Source organism: Apium graveolens, chromosome 4 (genome assembly GCF_009905375.1).
Source record: "Apium graveolens cultivar Ventura chromosome 4, ASM990537v1, whole genome shotgun sequence".
Classification (NCBI taxonomy): domain Eukaryota; kingdom Viridiplantae; phylum Streptophyta; class Magnoliopsida; order Apiales; family Apiaceae; genus Apium; species Apium graveolens.
In genome coordinates this window covers 102,010,650-102,021,356 of record NC_133650.1, presented here as the reverse complement: position 1 = coordinate 102,021,356, position 10,707 = coordinate 102,010,650, and positions in this window count along the sequence as shown.

The window sequence follows — 10,707 nt, the reverse complement described above, 5'->3', positions numbered from 1 at the left end:
GTGGTATTGGGGGGATGCGTTGTCGAGTTATGATAAGAGACAGTACTAGGTAGTCCAAGTTTTGTCCACAAGAAAAAATATTAAAATAAAACTGGGCCGTACAATGCTCCCCGTGTAAAATGTATTCCAGTACCAGTACTCTATTAATAGTAGTGGGTCCACCCACCTATTTAATCAACGTCTCCTACTGCTCACTTCCTCAACCAATACTCGTAGGAGGAGGTTGTAATATTTTGTGCAGCTTTAATTCTATTGCCCCCCTGCCTTCTCCTACTAGATTCCGACCTAGTATATTGCTCGTCTTAGTTGCCACGAAAATGAGCTTAGAATGTAATTTATTATATTCTAGGTTAACGATAAATTAATTTTTTAAGTATAGAACAAGTTTGTAAAGAGTATCAAAGCTATTCGCTGATTAATTGGTTAATTTATTTACTAAAAATCAATTAAAAGTAAAAGGGATACTATTTAAAGATCAAGAGCAATGGGTTTAAAAGGGACGGGTGAGTGGCATTTCTCTCTCTTTTGTGAGAAGAGAATGCTTAATTTCTTTTTCTTTTTCTTTTCCCCATTATAATGCATGTTTGGCGCTTCACATATGCTCCATATATGAGTTATGAATCCAATCATATTCTTGCACCCGTTTGGCAACATGCATTTACCTGATCATTTCCGATTTATATGCTCAAAATCTGAAATTTAGGGATGATGTACTTTCTTGTCAAGTATCCCCATTTTGGGAAGATTAGCCTATTATTTGTAGTATAAATTTAAATAGTCAAGAAAGTAAATTAGAAATTAAGCAAATTATTAATAAAAATATATTAAAATATTATATTTTTGTGTTATATTTATAAAGTTATACTTTAAAAATATTATACGGTTGCATATCATTTCCTCCGAATTTTATTTATATTTAATTATATTTAGTTTTGTTTCTTTAACCCGAATTAGTATAATCTTAGTTTCGTCGAGATAAATTATGTATATTTTATAGTTTATTCCGATGTCATAATATTTATTTTTAATATTTTCCGCTTTTATTTTATATTCATGTATTAAAAATTTTAATTCATGTAATTAGTAATTTATATTTTAAGTTGGTTTCAAAAAAATTATATAAATTATAAGTTATAATTAACCAAACACATCATCGACTTATACATAACTTATACGTAAGATTATCCAAATAGTTAAATAACTTATAAGTTACGATATTCATATCACTTATGTGGCACTTTTCGACTTTAAGTTATAAGTTACATTTTTTAAGGAACCCCAAACGGGCCCATAATTCGGCAGGGTAGTCCCGTAGCTCAGGCATCCAAGACGACTGTCTAGGTTACTATCATAATATATATTTATATTCAGTATTATATTATATTTATTAGCCTATTTTTTGTATTTAGCTTATATTTATTATTTTAAATAAGTTCAGATGTGTATTATAAATTCTAAATTTATTGTAATAAAGTTTTACATTCGTGTTATGTATTTAAAACTATCATGTTATCAGAGCGCGGTTTGGGGAGGGACTTGGGTTCGAATCCTCTCAAACCCCATTTAGTTAATTTAAATATTTGTTATTGGTATTGGTATATTTTTGGTTATGTATGTTGTCTTGATCAATCCGTACGAAAAAAGTATCGTACAATTTAGGGGGTGTTAAAGAGTATAAGATTATGTTGAGGCCTTACTCTACCACCTTAAGGTTTAAGACGTAGTGATTACTTAACATGGTATCAAGAGTTACGTTTTGAGCGATTTGCATATCAAATTTAGGGATGATCGTGGAAATTTAGTTGAATCATTAAATAGATAGAGTTACATTACAATAACAAAAGTTTTTTGGAAAATTCGCAGGAAATTTTCTGCCCAGATCAGCCAACTTGTTTTTACGATTCCCGAAGTTTCAACCGTTTAATCATCCTGAAATTTTAACCACGTCTTCTTTGCATCAGTATCTAAATTTTGAACGGTGGAGATCGTATCTGGAGTTTCAGAAATCAATTTTTTGATGGTTTCAACATGTTATTATTTACTTTTAGTTCATTCTTTTCATCGTTGTTGATCTCGTAATTTGGATTATTTGTGTTGTGCAAAACATTCCTGTACATAACAAGACTAAGCCATCTTGACAACTCTAAAGATAATTGTATGATAATCTAAATTTGTATTATGTAATTGTATTTCTTGAGTCTGTATAAATGTTAAGTAGATTAGACTAGAGAATTTTTCTATGAACAACCTTCAAGCTAAGGAATAAACTCCAGAAGAAGATCAAATCATGATCATGCTTCAGAGAGAAATATAGCAGCTTGGATTTGAATAATACTGTTCTAGGAAAAATATTCTAAGTCAGATATCGACAAGTCACAGATCAAGGAATATCGAGAAGTCCAAAATGACTTGTAGAAAAGTTCCAAGAGATATCGACAAGTCAATATGCATGTAGAGATCTCAGATATCGATAAGTCAAAAAGTCCATGTAAAGAATTGAAAATATCGACAAGTCATTTCTTCATGTAGAGATCTAAATATATCGACAAGTCAAATCTACATGTAGAGAACTAGTGATATCGACAAGTCAAAATTCTATGTAGAGAACTAGAGATATCGACAAGTCATTCGACTTGAAGAGAACTGGAGACCTCGACAAGTCAAATATACATGTAGAGAACTCAAGATTTCGATAATTCATTTTACTTATCGATATGTGACATCTCTACAGAACAAAAAAGAGATCTCGACAAGAAACTCCATAATTCAGAATGCACACAAGTTAAAGATTCAAGATTTTCAGTCAACAAACAATTTATCACTAAATTGGAAAGACTACAAAATCAGTTTGAAGAATTCAAGATCAAGGGCCAAGATTCACTGGACAAAGGAGGGTAACAAACATATTAGATTTTGCATAAATTTGCTAACACCGAAAATGGAAAATATATAAAGTAGCTTTAGAAACTATGTTAGTCCATTTTATTGCAAGTTTTGTAATCCCGTGCATGTTGATCTATAAAGCATTCACGGGTCCTTTGTTTAGAAGTAACAAACACATTTAGAAAAAACCTTGAATTCTCTCTCAAGAATTGTAGCTGAGTTCTTATCTTTAAGAACCCAAATTTGTAGTAAAACTAATTTGATTAATACAATCAAGTGAGTTTTTGATATTTGCTTGTGTGTCTTCATTAGTAATTTATCACTACAAAATTCATACATAAGTCTTGTTCCAAATAGCCAAACATTTTCACAAGATTTATTAAAATCCAAGAAAATACATTCACCCCCTGTTGTATTTCATAACTAACAAATGGTATCAGAGCAAAATCTGAAAGTAAACAGATAAAAATGTTGGAAGTATGAGTTCACAAAAAATCAGCAGTATCAAGATTCATGTCTTTAACAAGAAAAATTACGCCCTATGAAAAAAGAAAGTGATGATGTTCTTATGGATTGCCAATCCAATGTACATTGAAATTCTCAGATATGGACCCGTTAATCCTATGGAAAGGGTTCCTGAATCAACAAATGGAGATATGGTCACTCCTACACACTTTGCACCTAAATATCCATCTACCTACACTGGTCCACAGAAAGAGAAGGTTGCACTTGACATGACTTACAACTCATATTAATTGAGTCTCTTAATAATGTAATTTACAACAACATTAATAATTGTGAGTTAGCTAAATAGATCTGGGAGAAGATAGATATCTTGTGTGAAGGAATAGAAGAGGTGATATCTAATCAAAGAAAGATATTGGTTTCACAATATGAGGATTTTATGGCTAAACCAAAGAAAAGCATATTAGGAATATGTTGTGAACTTGATGATAAGTTAAACAAAACACCTTAGTAGATTTAACTTAGTGAATTTTGTAGCACTCGACGGATGATCTAATATAGTCCCGACGGATGAACTTTATAGTCCCGACGGATGACAAATTGACATCCATCGAGTGAGTAGCTTATATAACAAATAAGTACTGTAGCACATGTCTGCAAACAACATGTATTAGTCAAGTAGATTGCTTAGGGTTCTGTAAATCATGTTGACTACTAGATTGATATGCAGAATAGGTTGATTAATTGTAAATATGAGATGTCTTACAATTCTGTATAAGTGAAATAGAGTCAAGTGGCAGATAGACTTCTGACGGATGATCTACAAGACTCCCGATGGATGTTCAACAAAGCTCCCGACGGAAGAAAAATATAGTCCCGACGGATGATCAAATTCAAATAGCTGTTGACAGTGACAACACAGTCATATGCGTTGGGTGTTTGCAAAATGGATGATCAAATTTAAATAGTTGTTGACAGTGACAACACAGTCATATGCGTTGGGTGTTTACAAAAGGAATGTGGCAGCCTGTTTAGCAGGAATTTGAGAACAAAGAAGCATTACCATTTCCATGCAATTGTGAAGATATTCAAAGATGCTGAAATAAAGTAGTGAAGTAGCATGGAATTAGACTAGATATGTTTTATTTTATTATCATGTCTTATTGTCATATAAACTTGGTGATATATAAACCAAGTGTAGCAAGTAGAATAATTAACTAAGCAAGCTTATTTTCAGAGAAACATATCAAGCTGTATTCTGTAAGCATTTCTCTGTAGTTTAGTTGTTCAAACTTGTAAGCAGCTGTGAGCTATTCAAAGCTTCACAGACTTCTCAATTTGATATATATATATATATATATATATATATATATATATATCTGGTGGATACTTTCAAATCCACCAGAAAGTTTTAAAATCTTGTATTTTTATTACTTAGTGTTTTGATTTCTATCACTCTTTTATCTCGCACCATTGCTAATCAAACACTGTTATATATATCAAGTTAGAACATTCTTTAAATTTAAAAAAGTAGACAGAATTACATTCAACCCCCACTTCTGTAATTCTTGTTGTATTGTTAGGGAATAACAATTGGTATCAGAGTAAGCTCTTGAAGAACAAAGAGTATAAAGATCACAACAAACAACAAGATGAACAAAAAGGATGTTGGAGTAAAGATTCCATTCCTGGACAAAGACAACTATCACCACTAGAAGGTGAAGGTGCACCTACATCTTATTTCCAAAGATGAGGCTTATGTGGACTGCATAGAGAGAGGTCCTCATATACCAATGAGAGCTGCAACTGGCAATGAGCCATCTGTTCCAAAACCTAGGCATGAATGGTTAGACCCTGATATTGAGCAAGTCAGGAAGGATAAGAAGGCCATGAATATATTGTTCAATGGAGTTGATGGTGATATGTTTGATAACATCATTAACTGTAAAACAGCCAACGAGATTTGGGACAGAATCCAGATTATTTGTGATGGTACTGAGCAAGTAAGGGAGAACAAGATGCAGCTATTGATTCAGCAATATGAGCATTTCCACTGTGAAGAAAGTGAGTCTCTCACTGACTTTTTTAGTAGATTTCAAAAGCTACTAAATGCTCTGAAGTTGCATGGAAGAGTCTATCAAACAAAAGACTCTAACCTCAAGTTCCTTAGATATCTTTCAAAGGAGTGGAAGCCAATGACAGTCTCATTGAGAAATTCACAGGATTACAAGGAGTTCGCCTTGGAGAGACTGTATGGCATCCTAAAAACCTATGAGCTTGAAATAGAGCAAGATGAAAGGATGGAGAAAAGAAGGAAGAAAGGAAGGTCCATAGCACTGGTTGCTGAGTTAGAGAATGAGAAAAATATGAAGGTAGAAGCTGTTGAGTCTACGTTAAAGGTCTGTGAAAGTAAGGGTAAAGGGCTAGTTGATGAAAATGAAGATCACTTGAGCCAAGATGACATGGATGATATTGATGAACATCTAGCATTCTTATCCAGAACATTTTCCAAGCTCAAATTCACGAAGAATTTTGGAGCAGCTAAGCCAAATAGAAATATGGTTGATAAGTCAAAATTCAAGTGTTTCAAATGTGGCTTGGCGGGTCATTTTGCTAGTGAATGTAGAAAGTCCGATTCCAGCAAAAAGAAGCTTGAGCCTGTTGATTATAAACAGAAATACTTTGAGTTGCTCAAACAAAAGGAAAGGGCTTTCATCACACAAGTGAATGACTGGGCTGCAGATGGATTGGATGAAGATGAAGAAACAAACTATGTCAATCTAGCCCTAATGGCCAAATCTGATGAAACAGAAACAAGTTCTTCAAATAATAAGGTAATCACCACTAACCTAGCACATTTATCTAAAGCTGAGTGTAATAATGCAATAAAAGACATGTCCACAGAATTATATCACCTGTGTGTTACACTTAAGTCCCTCACTAAGGAAAATGCTAAAACTAAAGAAAATAATTTGTTTTTAAGTGAGAGGAATAATGTGCTAGAATCTCAGTTTATTGAATTCGAGAAATTGAGAATTGAGTGTAAGATTGATAAGGATGAATTAATTGAGTCCTTAAAGAAAGAAGAGATTTTAAAGAAGCATCTTAAAGGAGAACAAGAAGTGATTAAGGCATGGAAATCATCCAGAGATGTCCATGCTCAAATCACTAAAGTTCAAGGTATTGAGTCCTTTTGTGATGCAGCCTGGAAGAAGAGTAAAGAGAAGCTTGAGCCCAATTTTGTTGAAGGATTGTTTACAGATGTGGACTCGACGGATGATGAAAATCATCTGTTGGATAATCAAAAGGATTATCCGTCGAGTGACAAGGAGTCACATTCGTCGGCTGTGAGTAAACCAGTTAGCAAAGCCAAGCTAGCTAAGTTGAATGAGAAATATGGATCAGTTTCTAAGAACTTCATTCCAGGAGAATCAAGTCAAGCCAGAAAAGAAAAGAAAGTAAATATTGGTCATTTGTCTATCAAGCAATTGAATGACAGATTTGAAAAGATTGAGGTTAAAATAGAAACTAAATAGAAAAATAATAGAAATGGGAAAGTAGGAATTAACAAACATAACTACATACCTGATAAATATACACTAAGAAAAATCTGTGTTAAGTGTGGTAGTGTTAATCACTTGTCTGTTAATTGCAAACTTGCTATGCCTACTTCCATGTCTGCACTTTCTTCTTTTCCCAACATGACTGCCATGCGTACCATGCCTATGAATGCTATGTCTACTCAGAATATGATTGCACAATTTGCTAATATGCCATTTGCACCTAATCCTTATTATGCTTCATTTAATATGCCTCAAATGCCATTTAGCATGCCTTACTGGAATAACATATTTGCAAATAGCATGTCTTTTCCTGTTAATCAAAATATGCATGATAATTATGTTCTAATGACTGGTTTCAAAGGTCCAACTCAAATGACTAAGGATGAATCAGAAATTCCCAAGTCAAATAAGATCAAACCTAAGAAACCAAAGAAGAAAGCTAACAAGGCAGGACCCAAGGAAACTTGGGTACCAAAATCAACTTGATTTGATTTTGATGTGTGCAAGGAAACAGAAAAAATCTTTGGTATCTGGATAGTGGTTGCTCAAGGCACATGACTGGAGATTCTACCCTGCTCACTGAGTTCAAGGAAATAGCTGGCCCAAGTATTACTTTTGGAAATGACAGCAAAGGTTATACTGTGGGATATGGATTGATTTCAAAAGATAATGTCATCATTTAAGAAGTTGCCCTAGTGGATGGTCTCAAGCATAATTTGTTGAGTATTAGCCAGCTTTGTGATAAGGGCAACTCAGTTACTTTCAATTCAGAAGCATGTGTTGTGACAAACAAAAAGAGCAACAAAGTGGTTCTCACTGGAGTGAGAAAAGGAAATGTGTACTTAGCTGATTTCAACTCATCAAATGCAGAATCAGTAACTTGTCTTCTCAGTAAAGCAAGTCAAGATGAAAGTTGACTTTGGCATAAAAAGCTGTCCCATCTAAACTTCAAGACCATGAATGAGCTTGTCAAGAAAGAACTGGTTAGAGGTATTCCTCAAGTGGAGTTTACTAAGGATGGATTGTGTGATGCCTGCCAGAAAGAAAAGCAGATCAAAACATCATTCAGAAATAAGCTTGATTCAACAATTGAAGAACCTTTGTAATTATTGCACATGGATTTGTTTGGACCAGTCAATGTGTTGTCCATCTCAAGAAAAAGATTTTGCCTAGTAATCGTGGATGATTTCTCAAAGTTCTCTTGGACATATTTTCTAAAGTCCAAAGATGAAGCTAGTAAAATCATCATCAATCACATAAGGCAAGTCAACAATCATCCTGACTTAAAAGTAAGAAGAATCAGGAGTGACAATGGAACTGAGTTTAAGAATTTTGTGATGAGATTATTTTATGAAGAGAATGGGATTATGCATGAATTTTTATGCAGCAAGAACTCCACAACAAAATGGAGTAGTGGAAAGAAAGAACATATCTCTTATTGAAGCTGCAAGGACAATGTTTGAAGAATCAAAGTTACCAACATATTTTTGGGCTGAAGCTATGAATATTGCCTGCTACACTCAATATCTTTTTGGTTAATCAAGCAAAGTGCATGACACCCTACCAATTATTCAAGAATAGGAAGCCAACTCTAAATTTTCTTCATGTCTTTGGCTGCAAACATTACATTTTAAGGAATCAAACTGATCAACATGGAAAGTTTGATGCTAAAGAAGATGAAGGAATTTTTGTTGGATATACTGTGGGAAAAGCATATAGAGTCTACAATCTAAGAACCATTATTGTTATGAAATCAGTACATGTTGTGTTTGATGATAAAAATATTGAAGGATTGCAAGATGGAGATTTCCATGAAAGCCTCAAGTTTGATAATGTGGAGATGGTTAGTGATGACTGTGATGATGAATATGATCAAGAAACAGTGACTAAGGATAATACATAAAAATCTACAACTAATGAAGCACATAATTCAACATCTGTAGAGTTACAAAATGCTTCATCCATCGGGAGATAATCTGCCTTATCCATCGGGAGACAATCAGCTTCATCCGTCGAGATACAAAGTGCATCATCCATCGGAACAAGGAGAGAAGCTGAGAGTCAGAATGGATCACCTACAAAAAGTACCCCTTTCTCAAATCAAATATTCACAAACTCAGGGGGAGTTTCTCATAATCAAAACTCAGTCACACATCGAGACAACAATGAGGCCTCTTCATCTAGAGCTAATCTACTCAACAAAGAAAATGGACTAAAGATAACCCTTTTGAGCTCATCATTGGTGATGCATCTTCTAGAGTTCAAACAAGGAAAGCAACTTAAGAAGAATGTCTATATAACAACTTCCTTTCTAAGGAAGAACCAAAGAAGGTAGAAGAAACTTTGTTGGATCCTGATTGGATTTTAGCTATGCAGGAGGAGCTAAACCAATTTGAAAGGAATAAGGTATGGAAGCTGGTACCCAAACCTAAAGGAAAGAATCCTATTGACACCAAGTGGGTATTCAGAAACAAGATGGATGAAAATGGCATAGTGGTCAAGAACAAAGCTAGATTGGTTGCTAAGGGCTATTGTCAACAAGAAGGAATAGATTTTGATGAAACTTTTGCTCCTGTTGCAAGACTTGAAGCCATCAGAATTTTCTTAGCCTATGCAACTCATACCAATTTCAAGGTCTATCAAATGGATGTCAAAAGTGCCTCTCTGAATGAAGATTTGGAGGAGAAAGTCTATGTTAGTCAACCTTCTGGTTTTAAAGATCTAAATTTCTAGAATATGTCTACTATCTTTTGAAAGCACTTTATGGACTGAAGCAAGCACCTAGAGCCTGATATGACACTTTATCAAAGTTTCTTTTGGAAAATCACTTCACAAGAGGTACTGTTGATAAAAATTTATTCTTTAGAAATGTTAATGGATCTAGTATACTTGTTCAAATGTATGTAGATGATATTATATTTGGCTCTACAGATGAAAAACTTTGCAAAAAGTTTGCCAAATTGATGCAAAGTAATTATGAAATGAGCATGATGAGAGAACTAACTTACTTTCTTGGTTTACAAGTTAAACAAGTTGGTGATGGAATATTCATTAGTCAAACTAAATAGATTTATGATCTTTTAAGGAAGTTTGATCTCATGGATTGCACATCTGCAAAAACTCCCATGGCCACTGCAACTAAACTTGAATTAAACATGTTGTGTATATGTTGTGTACTTGATGATTTTATTAACAAAACACCTTGGTAGATTTTACTTAGTGAAAATGTAGCACTCGACGGATAAGGATTATAGTCCCGACGGATAACTCACTTTAGTCCTGACGGATGATGACTTATTATCCTTCGAGTGAGTAGCTTATGTAACAATAAGTCTGTAGCACATTTCTGCATACACATTGTTTAGAATCTGTAGTAGTACTTAAGTCATGTTGACTTTAACTAGATATGCAGAATAGGTTAATTAATTGTACATAGATGATGTCTTGTAATTCTGCATAGATGAAATGAAGTCTAGTGCCTGATTGCTACCCGACGGATAAACAACAATGAATTCGACGGATGATCAACAACCCGAAGGATGATTATTAACTCGACGGATGATCATAAACCCAACGGATAAAGAATTCAAATATTTGTTGACAGTGACAACACAGTCACATGCGTCGAGTGTATGCAAATGGAATGTGGTAGCCTATTCAACTGGGTTTTCGAGAACAAAGAAGCATTGCCATTTCCATGCTATTATGAAGATATTCAAAGATGCTGGAATAGAGTAATGAAATAGCATTGTATTAGACTTGATAGTTTTTGTTTTATTATCCTGTCTTATTACTT